We start from the raw sequence: 18,345 nt of genomic DNA, 5'->3' as shown, positions 1-18,345 counted from the left end.
ATGCACGATCGGCATTTCAGCGCTGGGCGCGGTGAGAAAAGGATGTGTTATTCAAAGACACGGCATGCAGACAGGGTGTTGAGTCTGTGTTATGAGATTAGACTGTTTCTTTTTTTTTTTTAAGGGAGAGAATGGTTAAAATCAGCCTGTGTGCAGTCAGAGTAGACAGTTTGGAGATCAGTGCTGAGGTCAAGAGGAGCCACTTAGCTGTGCTTTGGCCTTCCAACCCCTACAGCGCTCAGAATCAACCGTTCCACTGTGGGAGCAGATAAAAAGCTTGGCAGCGGTCTCGCAAACGGGAGACGGCTACATTTACCGATGCGCGCGGGGATTTATTTATGGCTTTTTTTCTTTTTTTTTTTTAATAAAATGGAAATTAATGTGAATAGGTAGGAAGGTGGAAAGCTCGCTCATTAGCAAGAATATATATTAGGTTAGGCTCACGAGCGCAGATTCCCCCAAAGGTATTAAATCTTCTTCTGAGCAAACAAAACAGAGAGCAATCCAGGCTAAAAACTACACCTCTCTCAGTCGCAACTGAACCGTGAAGGTCATTTTTGATTCGTCCAACTGCTGTGACTATCACTTAATATGAGAATTAATGAGATTTACAGCTGGCGCTTTTACAGCAGTAGGTATCTCTGTTTAGAAAGGAATGCGTTGAAGCCTAAGAATAGCGTGTTGCATGTCATTTATGATTACGTGGCTACTTGTCTTTACCACGTGGACTTATGAATAAACAAGTCAAAACAATACAGTGGGCATGAGACCGTGCCGTCAATTACGCTGCTGTGGACACTCAGAAGAGGCGAGCTGGAAATTCTGCAAACTGCAGAAGTGTTTGGATGCGCATATTCATAATGCATGAAGCATTTGACATATAAAAAATGTGTGCGGTGTAAAATGGTAAGAGATGGTAACCCGCTGGGAGAACCTGGATGAGGGAAAAGTAATGTTGATATTCAGCGCTGCCATGCAGCATGCCAACCGCCTTTACAATACCAACAGCGGGGAATAAACAGAGGAGGCTTGGTGCAGCGTTAGCTCCGCGAGTCAGCTCGCGGAAGAGGGATGACGGTGGAGGGAAAAGATGGATGGAGACGGAGGGAGGGAGGGTGCGAGAGCTGTAGCTCACTCTCTGTTCCTGCACACATCAGCAGCAGGAGGGCAGGGATGCGCGGAGGCCACAGCAAGCCAATTACCAAACTCATTAAGTAACCTGCTAGCCGGCATTGAACTACAGCCCCCTCCATATCGTGACTGCATACTGGATTTTTTTTTTTTTTTTTTTTAAACAGCGGGAAATACCCGAATCGGCAAGACAAGTAATCACATTTTTACAGCGGTTCAGTAGAATTAAAAGTGCGACGTGAAATCAGAAATGAAATTGAAACAGAATGTTAAAAGGAAAGCGGGCAAAACAAAGGAGCGAGACCCGCGTGTGCATGAAGTAATCATGAATCAAGACACAAACACGAGAATGCATTAGCTTGTTCTAGCAACTGAGGGATGAATCAGCGCTGACAGGCTTGAGCTGTTCTCTCCCGCAGCATTGAAATTAGCAGCAAAGATGGCTGTGATAGGGAGGAGGGTGGTGAAGAAGAGGCAGAACCGGGGCTGAGGAGGATGATGGAGAAGCATCAAGCTGAGAGCAAAAAGGCGGCCGGGGAGAGAACATGATCATGGGTGCGGAAGGAGGAGAAAACATTTTTTAAAAAAAAATAAAAATGGGGGAAGGAGAGGGGGGGTTAGTGCAGAGGAGAAACACTGCGTTAGTCAGCGCGCCAGTGTCACAAAGCATTGTTGACTAACCTTGACTGCATTCACCTCCTAGCTCACTGCCACACTGCCTCTCAACAAGTATTGACACAACGACAGTCTGCAAGAGAAAAGCTGAAGGGGGGGAGGGGGGGGGGAGAAACAGACACACAGAGAGGACAAGGGGAAAAACATGAATGATGTGTAAATGGAACAAACGAGGTGATAACAGATTGACAGCAGAGGTGTGTGCCTGGGTGAAGACGGCTGCCACATTCGGCGTCATGTTGAACACGCGGCGAATGAAGCCACCGAAAGCCACAAAGTGCATAAAAAAAAGAAAAAAAGAATGAGATAATACCGTTCACAGTGCAGTTTTTTTATGAGGAGATTGTGAGCATTTAGTCTGAGCCAGTATTCATTTCCCTCTTCTCAATAAACCTCTCTGGATACACACAGATCTAGGCACTTATACCTGCAACACACACTGTAAAAAAAAAAACACACACACACACACACACACACACTCTCCCACCCCCACCCCCAACCTCCCCCATTATCCCATGAGCCCTCTCTTCTCTGCCTCGCTCTACAAGAGCTTGGAAATAAAAACATCACAGCTCTGCCTCGCAGCACCTGTTCAATAACATTGACATTTCACATTCAGCATCCGCACACGGAGAGATTCCCTGCATTTACTCTCTTTAACACGCAGACACATGAAACACACACACACACACACACACAATCTGCTACGTGTCAATGTGAGCTTTCTGATACCGCAAAGACTCGTGATGTGTGCGTTTCTGTCCCGAACGCGCGCCTGAAGTCACGCGTGAGGAGCAATGACAAAACTCGTTCGATCAGGTGCGAGTACAAGTTCAGATTTTTAACAAATGTTGCGTGCAGCTCTCAGATTAAAAGATGGCATTTCTCGCGTTGCGTCGGTCTTTTGTAAAAAAAACTGCAGCCAATTAGTGAAGTCGGTCCATGTGACTCAACAGTGTCCCACTTTTCCAGTGACCGAAACAGCTGCAAAAAGCACACAGGTGATGATAATTTGGGAACATTCGTGAGCACGTTTTTTAGAAAAATAAAAAGGTAGCACGGCGAGGTGAACTAGCGAAAAGAAGTACGTGCCTGGACTGCATGTGTGGTTTCGGGCGGGGTGTGGCTGGTTTTGTTAACCAATTATTCATTCACAACAAAGCTCGTACAAAACAAGACGGCGTCCCCAGACGTTTAACAGATGTGCAAAAAATTATTCCATTTGTTATCCCCCTCCTCCCGCGCCCCCCCCACCACCGCTCCGTCTCTGATGCAACACACCTCCCGAATTCAACTCGCGCGAAGCGAAATGGTCTGTTCGCTTTTGAATTTGAAAATAACACCAGGTGCGCGGTGAATAAAATCAAACGCATTTCTATCCAGGCAATATGTGTTCATCTGCACAGCAAGCGGGGCGAAGAAGTGTTGTCTGAGAGGGAGGCAGAAACACACGCAACAGCCACCCTGATAATCATGCATTATTTATAATCGCATCGAGATCGGTATAAAGAAAAGACTGTCGGGGTCAACGATGTTTGATTTGAACGTGTCGTGTGGTTTGGCTACATCGCACAACAGTGCATTGCGTTGGTGCCATCTACCGCCAGGCCTCGATGGCGTCATCAGGTGCAGCCTAAACTGTTTTTACAGCAATAACCGCACATTAAATGACAGCAAATCTGAGGATTAGTGTGAATAAGACTACTCATATTTCTGCGCACAAGCTGCATTCACACAGCCCTAAGGCACGCAACATCATTCCTTTCACAAACTGCCAGTCCGTCCAGTCGCTCCCACTAGTCACAACAGAGCAACCGAAACAAGCTCAAGAGGCCTAGAAATGTCTGGTCCTATATTCCAGTGTGTGTGGTCATGTGAGAGCATGATCACTTCTGTGTTCTGCAAGTTGAGGGATATTATTTGTGAGCGCCGTGGGCTGATGTCGGATGACGACAAAAGCAAACCGGCCTTTCCTTCTTCGGTTGCCTCCCTCGCACACACACACGCTAAAATTCACTCGGTCCCGTCGCGACCCCTTTGACATTACAATCCCAAAATCCTGTGCTGAAACCCCCAATCCCCTCTGACCACCGAGGCTCTCCGGAAGCCGGGTGACATCTGAGCGAAGTGCCTCGAATTTCACGACTTCAACCTCAACCCCAGTCTGCCGGCGTATCTGGCCGTCCTGCACATGCCCGTCACAAAAGCCAGTATTTTAACACCTGGGCTCATGTTAAGCACTTTCAACACCTCCACAGCCCAACACAAAGAAACCAAAGATAGCCAAGGCTGCGCCTTCAATATTTCCACACTAAAGGAGGCGAGTGTCAAGTGTGCTGAGATATGAGCTGTGAGTCCAAAAGGGGACTTCAAAAGATAGGATGGTGTGCTGCTACAAGAAATGTAAGTCAAAATAATAATAATTACAGCTGAACGTCTAAATGGAAAAGACATCTAGTGCGAGGAATGAATCTAATGCCAAATTTGAAAAACTGTTCTTTAACCCTTTAATATCCAAGTCTCAAAATGTCCGCCTGGAGTTTATTTTTTTATTTTTTTCGGCTAATTTTGCCCTTAAAAAGTCAGAAAATATCGTTTGACTAAATGTTTTCACCCATTTTTGCAGAACACATGGAAATTTAAAGATCTAGCAGTTATTTACAATTTATGAGTCTAATAATTGATTAAAATGAGGAGGAAGAGGCCAATTACCGTAATGACACCACACTGGCTGTAAAGTGCAACGTCTTTCGGAAACAGTCATTTTTCCCCATTTGAGCAAATCGTGACATAATTACGGTAATCCAAAGAGCGTGTGGGCAAACGTGATTAATCTTCATCTGAAATGTTGTATTTGCAAGAATGGATTGAATGGGAGAATGTGGTTGAGTGAAGAGCAGCAAACTTGAAATGCATTCTGGGACAGATGGCCCAAGTTCACACACTTTGAACCATGTGCGGTCAGGTGTGTATTTTTAACAGGAAGAGTACTTAGGGCAGCGATTGACGACGATGACAAATACGAGCAGAGAAAAGAATGCGTATTTCTAAACTCAAGGAGAAAGTCAAAGAACGCCAAATCTGAAAGAACTGTGGACGTTTCTGAGGTATTCCAATTGCGAGAATTGGCCAAACATAACTGAGAAGAAGATGCCTCCAGCCGCCGCTGTCACTGGATAAAGCCTTCGCATTGGAACACAAAGCAAAGAAGTTTATCTCAAATCAGCTTGGCATCCATATTTGGCAACCAGCAGCAACCTGACAGCCTCATCCAAAATGGCTGCCCCCGTCCCCGCGGTTGACCTTAGCCACCTATCGAAGCCAAAGGAAAGCGATTACCTAGCGATTAGCTTGCGTTGTGCGGTGGCTCCATTAACCTTTAGAGAAACACAGGTGTGGCCAAGTGGAACGCTACATGAGAGGAGGCGAGAGGCAGAGAGATGGAGAAACTCGGTGTGACAGTAGAGCTGCTCCAATTAGGTGAGCACATTGAGCCATCAGGCCAGCGCATTCGTCAACACACAGAACGCCAGTCAGCAGCACCAGAAGGCTCGCCCGCCTCTCTACCACGCTACTGTTACCGTGGTGCGGTGGAGAGGGGACGGGAGGGGAGGGGGGGAGTGACGGGGAGACATTTGCAAAGCAGATTTGGACCATTCTCCCCAGCAATTGGCAGAGCAAATCTTTCTATGCACAGTTTGGGTGGTTTTTACTAGCACTTCCCCCTGCCCCCATAGACTGACCATGGGCTGCTAATGATATCATTATCATACATGCACTGCAATTATCCCCACTCACGGTATGCCAAGATCAATGGACAGCAAAATCTGGATCAATTGATTAGACTGCTGCTGCTAAGCTGCTAAAACATATTTTGCTCACAGTCAATGTGTTGTTGAATGGGCTGTGAACGAATTGGGTCCCTGCCTGTTTTTCAGAGCGCAGCATCCAGACGTGGGGTTATGCAAGTGGATCTGTGCCATATAAGAAGTGAACTGAATTGGCAGGGCTGATGAGCTTCCCGCGCTCATCGTAATGCCACAACCACAGCCTCCATCATTACGCACAAAGCACCCAAATTAGGGCTAAAGTGACTATTTAACATTCCTAACCACGACTAAACAAATTGATGCCGGTATAATTTTTCTTTTGTCCCTTTGTCACATTGTCATTGTCGTCATCCACCGCCATGTCAGGCGGGTTTTATTTGGTAAACCACATCACGGCCAACGAGCCTGCAAGTATCCGTTCAGGGGAAAATGTGTTCCAACTTAAACGCAGCGAAAAAAAAAAAGGCAGATTTGGTTTTGTTCAACATGCACGGTTAAACATCTGACGGCGAAACCCTCTGCTGTGAAAGGAACTATAATCATGGGAAATTAGACTCTTCCAGTGGCACTGCAGTAGGAACACTTAAAACCATCTCCTCTTTTCCTTCAAGAGCACAGAGGGTGGAGGCGTGCGGCGACTTCGAGTAACATGTTCTGAATTACCTGATGAGTGAAAATCAACGCCGATACTTTAAGGCGCAGGTATGAACGTCTGCGGCTCAAAACGCAAATACGCATTTTTGTGACGCTTAAATGTTTAATTTAGACCCGCGACCACGTTCGTAATCATTTCCGACACTTTAGGAAAGAAAGCATGATAGTTTTTTTTTCATTTCTTCCTCAAGTATCAAAATGAACACCTTTTTTTTTTGCATTTGAGAAAATAATTGGGAGGACTAATCGATGGAAAAAAAAAAATCATCTGCAGCACAGACGGTTAATTAAACTCCGACAAAACAACACAAAAGCTGAAAATACAACACAACCCGATTTAACAACAGAGCCCAAAACGGTTGAAGAGTTGAATTAACACCTCTCTTATAAATCATCTTGAGAGTGCCATTTATTGCAGGGGCATAGGCCTGCGTTCCGTTTTACAGATATTATTTTATTAAGCCCGCAATCCTGAGCACTCCCACCTTTTCCTGCCTCTGACTTGGTCTCAATCACGCCCGTAATTTGAGAGCAGCCTGATTGTGTTAGGAGGCAGCTGATTGCGCTGATGAGCAGAGATCCAGAGAGGAGGAGGAGGAGGAGGAGGAGGAAAGTGGGTCATCTACACCGAAAGAGATTGAATATATATATTAAACGAATGCCCCGTCACCTGCTCGGCAAACGAAAGCAACAATCAGATACAGATTCGTGTCTAGCACAACCTTGAGTCAAACTGAAATCATATTTTGGTGAGCCGGACATATCCGCGGGGGTTGACTCAATCCTTGGGTTCTCCTATCGTCATCCTTCAGGCGGCGTGATGCAACTTATTCCGGCATACAAAGGCTAATGCAGGTAAATCACACCTAGTGGACTTGAATTCCTGACACCCAGCGCGTCCCTGCACACTGGCTAGCTCGAGTGGGCGAGAAATGAACCTTGTTATGTGTCCTGACACCGGGCCCTGCTCCCCGGCAAATAAAAACATGCCTCTCACTTACTGGCTGCCTGCACTCGCAGCCCCATACATCAGCATTATAAAGGAGCTCGGCAGCCTCAAGGTCAGCTCAATTTCCTCCTGCCGTTATGAAGTATCAGAATCACAGCGAGAGGGGGCACCCACACGCATGTAAAGAAATGATTTAGGTAGCGAGGGAGGGGAGGAAGAGAAAGGAAGGGGGAAAAAAAAGAAGAAAGCGAGTTGCGAGGAGGGGTGGGGTGGGGAGGGGGGTTCGGAGTGTGAAGGAGAGGCGGTGTGTAATACAATAGGGAACTGTGACAAATCACCAGGAGAGAAGCGGCCTCATCTACAGTAAGGATGTGTGAGTGAGGACGTTTGTGTGAGAAAACGAATATTAAGCCTCGCTCCTTTCCGCGATCGCTAGCCGACTGCAGCTTAAGTAATAGGACTGAACAGTTCGCGGCAGCCGATTCTGCTTGTGCAGTCGGCGAAACTGCGGAGCAATTAGGGCGCCTGAATTATTGTTTCAGAAAATGTGAATACGATGTTTACCATTGACTGTAATTAAATTCTAAGCTCTAACATGGGAATAACAGCAGCCTAATGCCTCTTTTTTTCCCCTCTTTTGAGATCTGGGCCCATTCATCACATGCCCAAGCAATTTGATAAATTACACAGAAGCATGAAAGCTGATCATGTGCGTAGCAGAGTGCGCTGCCCGTGCGCATGTTATGCCTCTGCCTGAGTCGGCAGTCATCCATGGCTGCCTCGCTGGCTGAGGTTTGACATCTTCAGCAAAGAGCCTGGGGAAATAACAGCAAATTCACTTAATGGCACCACCTCATCTATTCCTCGTACAGAGAGAGAGAGAGGAGAGAGGAGAGAGGAGAGAGGAGGAGAGGGAGAGTTCCTCGAGGTGTTACAAAATGGCTGTGTGCTCTCGGCTGCGCTCGCCGCCTCTGCCATCCGTGGGGGGTGCAGGTGTGTTGGTAAACACAGACCGCATTGAGATCCATCTAAGGGCTTGGTCGGCCACCAGCTGTAATTTACAGTCAACTCTGACCCTTTGTGAGAAGCCAGCCAGCCCCGCGCTGCCGCTGTGGAGCTTTTTCGTGGTGACAGCGCAATCTGGTTTGATGTGTGTGTGTGTGTGTTCGCAAACGTGTGCGTCGACGTGCACGTGCGAAGACGACACGTGCGCACGCACACGGCGTTCGAACTTCAGATGAGTGCATGCTTGTTGGTGCAGTTGCAAGTAAGCACGCAAGTGTACGTTTGTGTGCGTCTGCAGGGAGCGTTGCGGAGCCAGAGGTATAATGGCCCCACTCCATCTTTGTGTGAGGTATTGCAGAACAATCCAAAGCAGAGCCCAGCAGCTGGGAGGGAGCCCGGGCTGCCTTGCACTCGGATAATATCTCAGGCTAACAGCAGGTATGCTATCAGCGCAGCCTCAATCCCCTAAGGGCTATTTTCAGAGCCTCTGACCCCAGCGTGGCTGTCTGGTTGACATCTCTGTGCCAGAAACACAGGAAGAGCAAGACCCAAAACCACACCGCTGCTTCCTCCCAGCTGCACAACATTTCATTCAGGCAGCCCTGAACAGCTCTGCTATTCTTCAGATTCTGAAAAAGACTCAACGGCTCAATGACTATATTCACAACGGCGGCTTTTTTTTTTTCTTTTTTTTTTTTTCAATAATTTAGCCAATAGAGACAATAATAAACCGCCACGTTATCATACTTTTCCAATTACCCTAACCTCAATGCAGTCAGAGTCAGAGAAAGCCTAATCACATTAATACGTGTATTTCTACTGGTGTATTAAACAGCATTTTAGATATGTGTACACCTTAATGGACCGATGAATCACAATGGAGGCTGACAGGGTATTGCGGCAATCAAGCTGCTTGATAAAAGAGGCTCCACCATCTGACTCAGCCTTCGTGTGGCTGCAAGATGAAAAGAACAAATCGCAGTGTTATTGCAGAATTTGAGAGGCCTAAAGGCAATAACGCTGTAGCAATATGACAAAAAAAAAAAAGATACGGTACGATGATGAACGCCGAGAAGAAAGCGAGGAGGAGGAGGAGGAGTCTAAAAATATTGATTGGACTGTGCTGTGAAGCATATACTATACTAAGGGAATTGGTAACTCCATATTAAAAGCAACATATGTATAGTAAATATACTTCAAATATGAGAGTTTTGTGATGCACGTAAATGTAGCTGATAACCACTAAATAACCCTTTCAACTTTACTCAAAAAAATTACAGTACCATATATATTCATCAATTTTTATGAATAAAGAAACCGTTTCAGACTTCAACTTTTATCCCGTGATATTGTTTTCTCTGCATCGCCTGAAATGGACCATAATGAAATCCAAATTGTGTGTTATCAGACTCATATTTGGACCTAATTATGCTATTCATCACAAAAGTGAAGATTTATTTCAGCGTAGACTTAATTAGGAAACGCTTTACTTTATCCTGCCACTAATTAGCATACATAGTGTGGGGTATGATTTCACTTCGGCGGCTTGCGCTGATTGTAATTGGAAATGCAGCTGTATTATTTCTCTGTAAAAAAGTCCCTTAAATCCACTTGGAGTGGTCTAACAATAGAAATAGTTATACAGATCTATATGTGCAGAAACAAACCGCTTACTATTTGAAAGCGCATTGGGAAGCGACGTATGCTAGCCATTAGCATGTGCTCTGGAGCATAGGTTCTCAACTGGTCTGACTTTGGAAGCTACCATCACCCCTTTTTCAACTTCTTCTTAAAACACACCGAGGCTTCTGACCTCCTTTGTCATATAACCTGCGTCATACCTGCGTTTCGCAATGCTAAATTAGCACATGTAAACAAACTTTGCGGATCTTCTTCTGTGGTGTGAAATGGCTGCCACCTACTGTTACCGACAGTGAATCGACTCTTTTTTTGGTCCCAAAACCACTGAAAACAAGACTCACCAGTTGAGAATCACTGCTCTAGAGTGTGTTTGTCGAGTCCTTAACCCAAAGTTAACAGATGAGGACGCAATGACGAGGTCGTGCAGTGTTTGAGGCGCCATGGTAGCGGCTTAGCTCTTTGTTACCACGGTCTGGATGGTAACAAATGATGCCCCCCTGCAAAGCAAATCTGTGCAAATCAATGTATTCGATCACGTGCTCCCGGATTATCCACAGAACAAATAGTGAGAAACAAACTCAAATAAAATGGGAAAAGGAGTCTGTTCATTGAAAATAGTTTGCACTTTTTCACTGCACATGTTTCCACTACACATGTCGGTCGTTTCTCTGACAATCAACTGTTCTCCACCACGCAACAACAAAACCTTATCTGAACAGGAAAGATGCGGACTACCAACAGTCACGGTGTAAATATATATTGCAGTTGTACCGCTAAGGCCACAATGCGCCCTTTTACATAAATTTATAGCAGCGCTGTCCGTTGATAGAACGGCTGATAACAGGTGGATAATGTGTATTAGTGAGTGCAGTGCTGCTGCAGGAGGAAGATGGATGCCTCCTGTGTGCTTTCCTCTTATACTGTAATGCTCCCTCCTTCTCCTATCTTAGTGAATGGCTTCCCACTACTTGGCTCCCTGCGGTTAGCTTGTCAGCCCCATCTCCGTCTCTTTTTCTCTTGCACCTGCATCTGACACCGCGAGTGTTCTGTCACCCACCTCTTCTCACCCCCACCTCAGAGAAAATGTTCAGCCCCACCCAGGTAGCTTGCTCCCAGCAGCCCCTGGGGGCTGGGACAATTAAAAACGAGGCAGGGGCTCAGTGGAGCTGTCATGCCGAGTCTCAGATGGGACCTTGCCTGTGTGGCTGCAGACGTAAGGAGGGGATGGGGTGGGAAGGGGAGGGGGGGTTTGGTGTGTGAGCCCAAAGAAAATAATATACACTGTCTGTTATACTTGAGATCAACATTCACTCCAGTGCAAGGTGACGGCAGCACATCAACACCCTGAAAGCAATGCAGTCTGGCTGGAGCGATATATTTGGCCTCACACTATTCAGACGTTGCCTGACTGCACACACGCGCACACACACACACACACACACACATTCACTGCTATATTCCAGTGTCAGCCAATTACAGGCCTGCCCTGACTGCCCTTGACTACACTCCCTAACCTCCCTCCACAATCCATGTCAAACCACTCTGCACTGATTTCCCTGCCCCTCTTGCTCCTTCCTTTGCTGCTGCTTCTTTTAGTCAAGAGTCTCTGTCTTTAGGGTGTGAAATATTTAGCAGCCCCATCTAAATACACCTCCAGGCCGCCTCCTCCACCAGGTGAGACGTAACGGGAGGGAGACAGCCGAGGAGAGGGTCGGTGTAATGTCTCATCAACATTCTTAAATCATTTCTTCCCCTGGCAGTCCCTGGGTGGTCTCGGGCTGTGTTATTTCTCCGTCAGGGTTCAGTGGCCTCGGCTCCTAGGGTTTGAGTGCGGCCGCTCTCCTAGCCTAGCGCTTTGCTAAGCAGGTGTCAGGGGAGTTTCCCCTCAATTAAGCAGAGGTAAAGCAATGCCTCACACCGTGGCGGCGCCATGAATACATTAGTCTTGCTGTCACCACAGGCTACAGCGTTGAGCTGCATGAAGAAGACAGACAGCTGCTGGAGCAGGTTAAGCAACGTGAGGATTGTGTTTTAAAAAAAATTTAAAAAAAGACTGATGCAAAGCACGTCAAACTGCTTACAAGATATGATCTGAAAGGACTAGTTTAGGCTGGACGAGTACATCGCTCCTATAATCTTTTCTAATGTACACCCAAACAGTACACAGAGTAATGTCATTTAGCTTCAGAGTTGCCAGGAGTTAGGCTAATGAGTTTGCATTAGCTGTCTGAGCAGATGACACTGGAGGACACCGAATCCTTGTTGTGGTAATTAAAGCTCAATGAAATGACGCCGGTGAAAAATTAGCATGACCCACAGCCGCAGCGAGGGAAGCGGCCGTGGAAACGGACCTCTCCGCCCGAGCTGCACGCAAGGCGAAGCTTCAAGAGGCGACGCGTCCAGACCTTTTTAACCAATTATCTGATTAACTTCAAGTGGTAAACATCTTGGGAATCAGCCACACCGATGACAAGAACCTCTCATTATATTGTCACGAGTGCGTAACGTGTTTGTATCACTTATATATGTGTGCTTGAGGCAGTATTCATTAATTGGAAGGGAAAAAAAAAAAACTAAAAATCAAAGCAACATTTAAACCGACAATCATATCAGTCTCCTTTGTCCCGGCAGAAAAATAAAAACAGCTTTCTTGCCATTTTTAGCCATCACACAACAATCACCCTGCTATTTTACTCCAATTGAAAAAAAAAGCCAACTGAAAAAGGGGGGGGGTTATAAAAATATGTCAACAGAGGCAATAATGCCTTCTTTTGTGGGTATTACAGTGTGCTGGACAGGCGTATTGAAAGGGGGCTGATTGATGGCTTCACTGCAGACTGTCTGTCCACCTCTCTCTCTCTCTCTGATGAGACGTGTCAATGTAAAGACACATGAATGCAGCAGCCTGTCCTCCATTTTCTCCTCCTCCTCCTCCCTTGTCAGAGGCAGGGAGAATGACGCAGTAAATACAGATGCTGTGTGCAGCGTAATTCTGGGGCCCGCTGCCTTTTATCTGCCATGACAGCTTCGGCTGCTGTCGAAATCAAACACCAGGGCGCGAGGAAAAAGCTAGTATTCCCTTTAATAAACTGCCAGGCAGAGCAGAGTGAGAGTAGAAAAGGAGGCACTCAGCTTTTGCTCGGCGCTGGCCAGGCTTGGCTAAGCAGCAGCTGAGGGGGAGCGGCAAAATAGAAATGGGGGAGAGCGCTCCTTCAGGCATTAGTCGGTATTATGCCGCTCACGCTCAGGCTCAGGCATCCAGCATCATTGCACTTCACCAAGAGCCGTCTGAGCCAATCGGTCAGCGGGGAGTGTTGGGTACTCAGCGGAGATGCGCACGCTGAGGTCGGGTAGGGTGGGAGGGGGGGGGACTAGTGGAAGAGAAAGTGGGACTCAGCACCTGCTCCACAAGTCCAACACGGCCCCCTTAAGCTGCCAGGGTCAATTAATTACATCCATCTCTTATTCGTCCATTAGGATAAACAAAAATAAACGACAAGAAGGAAAAGCTGTCTAACTAAAATTTAGTCAACAACAGATTCTCAAATGTGAGGATTTTCATTTTTGTTTTCGCTGCAAAATAAAACATGAAGACATCACGCGGGCGCAGTGCACCGAGAACGCTAAATTATTAACCAACTGTTTAAAAAGAAATTATTGAAAGAGTAATCTATAATGAAATCCAGCGCCGAGCCCAAATTCTCCAAGTGAGCCTTTCCCTCTTTGTGTGCGATGAGGACGAGGAGGGCCGCCGCTCAGGAAAGAGACAGCTTTTTGTTCTGACCCCCACAGCTGTCACTAGAATGAGCGGGGCCAGTGAATGACGGCACACATGAGCGTTTTACTTACACGTACACAAACGCACGCACACACCCCCCTTGACACAGCAGCAGCAACAGCAGCAGAGGAGGGAGACAAGAGGGTTGAGCTTATCCCCCCCCCCCCCCAGTGGGACACCGTTGCGGTGCACGACTGCGTCAAAAGACTAAATACCTGGTTTGGAATCGTGCTAAACCACGGTGCCCCTGACGCCATTAACGTTCTTCCTTATAATCCAATTACGAGCCATGTGTGTCCACATCAATCAGCCATTTTTCGTTTGAGCGGTGGTCTTCCGTATCAACCATTACTACCGCAGTAATTGAGGCGGCGCTATGGAGAGGCTGTGCAGTTTACCTCCATCTGGGAGGTCAAGAGGAATGCAATTGGTTGACAATGATTACGCCCTGGCTGATTAGGCTATGGGCTATCGCTGAATATTTAGCACTGATTAGAATAAGCTCTGTGGAGGGCCATGTGGCTCGCTAACAAAAGAGACGAGGCATAGGGCAGGGAGAAGGGGGCCGGTAATCAGCGCAGGCTCCTTTCTCACGCTTAATGGCCGGATCGATCTGATTTTCACATTTTTACGCCGCGCTTCGGCGACGCTGCGTTCGTGATGATGCCATTGGGCAGTTTAACGATTAACCAAACGTGGCCTTCGGAAAATAATATTAGAAAATGAAATTAACTGGGGAGGAGATATTTATTTATTATGTACCGCAGTGGGGAATGATGATGTAACTGTCCTGCGCTAAATCTTATTTATCCGCGTTTTCATTCTTGTGCTTGTGGTTGGTAGGGCTATTGTTTCTTTTATTCTGGTAAGTCAATTTTAGTCAAACAGAAAACTACATCTTCCAAAATGTCGAGTTCAATCACCACCTTAGTCTGACCATAAATTGAACATTATTACACGCAAACAGGGATTTGGTGCAGGATTAGAGGGTTCCCTTTCACTGACGTACCTAATATTTGTTCAAACGAGTGCATATGTTTGACTTAATAGCAGAAGGTCCGTATGGCTCGCGGAGGCACAGCAGTAACAAAAAAAAAAGAAAAAAAGAAACACATTAATAAATGATACACAAAATGGCTCCTCAAACCCCCTTGTGGAGATGCCAGCACCTTTTTTTTCTCCCCCCCGCCCCCATCCGTGATTGTGATATTTACACAGAAGCTGAAGTGCACTCCTGATTGAAAGAGGGGAGAGGGCAGGAAACACACGAAAGATGATGAGAGAGAGGGAGAAAGAGACAAGCGCGGTAAAAATGAGAGCAGAAAAGGAAAATGAAGAAAAAAAAAATGACCGGGAGAAATGACAGCAGGGCAGAGGCTGGTGGAGAAGGAGAAAAAAGAAAAAGAAAAAAAAAAACAGATGGAGCGAGGCAGGGAGACGTGCACTTATTTGCGGAGGCTTTAACTGTCTTGATCCTCAATAAAGAGGTGAAACTGATTAGGTTTATATCAAACGGCTGCTTGTAACACTCTGCCTGTCGCTGAGAGCGCAAATCACAGTCACATCAGGTTTTCCTCTTTTCCATTTGAAAGAGCCAGCTCTCTTCCTCACTTGTCTCTCTTCTTTATTCAACGCCACACAGCCTCCTAAAGCGCCGGCTTGTCACGGTGACAGATGCAAACACGACCACTGACCTAAATCACTCTTTTCCAGCACATTAACCTCCCTGTCCCTACACCTTTTACACACACACACGCAAAAAGAAAACGAAACACCAACATAAGGAAACACTCCAACAAAATCCTCCAGATGAGCTGAACAATGACACACAAACCCCACCCATGTGTCTTCTCGCCCTCTTTTCTGAATGAAGACTACTCCTAGTCTAAACAGGAGAGCAAAATATCACACTGTCAAGTGTAATAAATCACTGCCTGGAGGGACTTTCTCTTGTGGAGCGCATAAAGACATTTTGTCCCCCTTGGAGTCAACATGGGAAGGATCAATAATACTTTAATTACTGCAGCCCATGTTTATAAAATGCAATAATCGTTCATTAAAGATGCAGAGGACGGCGAAGCAGGCGGCCTGGACGGGCGTCAGCGCTGCGTGCGAGGGTAGGAGAAGGGAGGAGACGGGAGGACCGGCGTAAATGATTCATGGTTTGATATCTCTCCTGTATAATGGGCTCCTCCGGGGAGCTGCCGGGGCTCCACTGCAGAGACCGGCTGCCTGGCTGGAAGGCTGGAAGGCTAGATGGCTGCCTGGCTCGCTCCCACTCTGCCCAGGCTGCTTCTGCCACTGCTGCCCAAGATTAAAAAGCCAAACCACAGACACTGAAAAGCGGCTCAGAGAGAGAGAGAGAAAAAAAAAAAAAAAAAAAAACACAGAGAGCAGGGATGTGCACGAACACACATAAAAGGAACGGACTTGATTCGGTAACGTCTGGGGGCACACGGTGGGTGGGTAGAGGAGGAAGGAAGACAAGAAAACTCCTTCTAGAAAGAACTGAGGAAATTTACAACACCTAATGGGAGTATGTTTTTTTTTAAAAAAAAGATTTAAATATAATACTGTAAAAGTACTAATAAAACACATACGGTACACATGTGAGAAGCCATTCCGACCCGAAACCTCTTCCCGGAATACGACTACGCTGTATAAAAATGGGTCACAAAATGCATTGCACTCATTTATGCAGAAATGCACTTAGGTTGCAGTCTGTGGTACAGATTTCTCCTCTTTTTGCTTCTTGCCAAGCGTTGAGGGTTGATACCAGAATGAATCAAGACAGACATAGATTTCGAATAAGAGGAGAGATTCCTGGTTACCACATCAATATACGCTCTCGGAAGATTCGTTTGCATAAACTGCAAATGTGTTTCTACTAAGCAGACGCAAATATAGGCAGAGCAATAAGAAAGTGAACACTGTAATGCAACCGCTGTGGCCTTTTCAGATGCATCTTGCCCTCACGTCTCCACGTAATAACAAGCACTACATAATTTTTTTTTTTTTTTAACTTTTTTGCACTTAACCCCTTGTCAGCTGTTGTTAGCTCAACTGGCAATGACACAGCCGTGCTCTTCAGACTTTATCCTCACAGCACCTCTCCTACCGTGGTAATCGTCCTCTGAGAAACGGGCCGCGCGCACACACACACACACACACACATACACACACTCCCAGCTTTTCAAGCAGTGTATTTATGTCAATTTTGACCACCATTAACCACAACTCATCCATTCAGGATCTCTCAGGGGAAATCTGCGAAACACCTTTTCCCCTCCTCATATCGCTTGTTTCCTTCAGACCGCCGCGTATAAAGGCGGATAGAAACATATTCTTAGTCGTGCGAGGTACAAATGAGGCAGTAAAATGTGAGTAGGCTCGAGCTCAAGCGCGAAAGAAAAAGGGGGCACGATTCTCAGATGTCACACACGGACAAATATGCTCTAAACACAGAGTGGGTTTTCATCTAATTATAAAAGTCCCAAAAACACAAAGCGCTAAACTCTAAGTATGATTAAAAAAAAACAAAACTACATTTATTCAAGTAGGGCTTCAGAAACCTCATACGAGCCTCGGCCGAAGACGGTGAGCGTTTTTAGCGGTGAACAATGGCCTGCGGTTTTGATCCACCACTTCTTACAGAGTAGTCACATTACGGCGAAAGGCTTCAGGCGGGAGAGGAGGGATAGTCACAGAAACCGAAAGCTATTCTCACAGACATCAATACTGTTTAAAGACAGATTTGAAAAAACCTGAACCTATCCTTTAAGCCACCACCTTGCAACCCCCCCCCCTCCTCCTCTCCCCTTGGCTCTGTACCTCCTCTTCACCCGTGGAAAGACAGAAGGGAAAAAATGAAGAGATTAAGGTTGTAACGTGTTGGGCTAATCATAACATAGACAGTTTAGTGCCATCTCGCATAATTAAATGCTTTGCACTAACCACCTAATGCATACTAATTTGGAACAATCCACTCCTAGAGTTGGCAGACCATGAAGCTCCCTGCAAAGGAGGTGCTCGACTCCCTGCCTCAGCATGTGTGTGCGTGTGTCTGTGTGAAACGCACACACGCAGTGATTTGCAGAGCAGTAAGGTGCTAAAGGTCAGGCCGCGGACTTGAAAGAAAAGGTCGAGCATTATTACAACATGACTAAATAAACAGGTTGCGCGCGGCCGCCGGTCCAGCCGCTGCGGACGCTTGGAAAGCCTCTCCCTACAAGCCCCGCGCCGCTCGTCTGTTTGCCTGGCTGGGATTCACCTTCGTTCCCCGTCTTTATCCACACATCCCTCCAGCTCTACGACAGCTGACATGAGGACTGTCATATCCTGCCTAGATTCTTATCCCCCCGCTGGCTTTATTGCTCTCTTCCTCCTGAGTCACAAACACACAGACACACACACACACACACACACACACACAAACAAAGCAAGGCAGGGAGAGGGAGGCAGGGCTGCTGGAGCGTGCTTTAAAGCACATTAATATTAATTGCAGCACTAGCTGGAGTGATAACACAGACAACATGCCCCTGTGAGGGAGCTGGGCGCAGTCGGGCCCCTGCTTTTTGTTCGCAGCACTACTCATCTGTTGGATGGCCACGGTGAGACGGCAGAATGATGAGCATTTCATCTTTGAATTGCTTGTTTTATATTAGAAAGGGTCTACCCTTCCC

General features: G+C 46.5%; 1 protein-coding gene across 2 annotated transcripts in view; it reads right to left on the bottom strand.

Moving 5' to 3' along the window:
* rerea (arginine-glutamic acid dipeptide (RE) repeats a) overlaps positions 1-18,345 on the bottom strand; it is a 122,114-nt gene that overhangs the window by 92,770 nt on the left and 10,999 nt on the right. The window contains exon 2 of one of the 2 annotated variants that reach the window (XM_047605890.1): positions 1,813-1,893. The exons of the other annotated variant lie outside the window; for it this stretch is intronic. The gene's annotated coding sequence lies outside the window, so the exon portion shown is untranslated. The remainder of the gene's footprint in view (positions 1-1,812; positions 1,894-18,345) is intronic. 2 annotated transcript variants of the gene reach the window in all.

Source organism: Mugil cephalus, chromosome 1 (assembly GCF_022458985.1).
Source record: "Mugil cephalus isolate CIBA_MC_2020 chromosome 1, CIBA_Mcephalus_1.1, whole genome shotgun sequence".
Taxonomy (NCBI): domain Eukaryota; kingdom Metazoa; phylum Chordata; class Actinopteri; order Mugiliformes; family Mugilidae; genus Mugil; species Mugil cephalus.
Note: the sequence above shows the minus strand (reverse complement) of the source record. Positions and strands in the feature narration are given on the sequence as shown.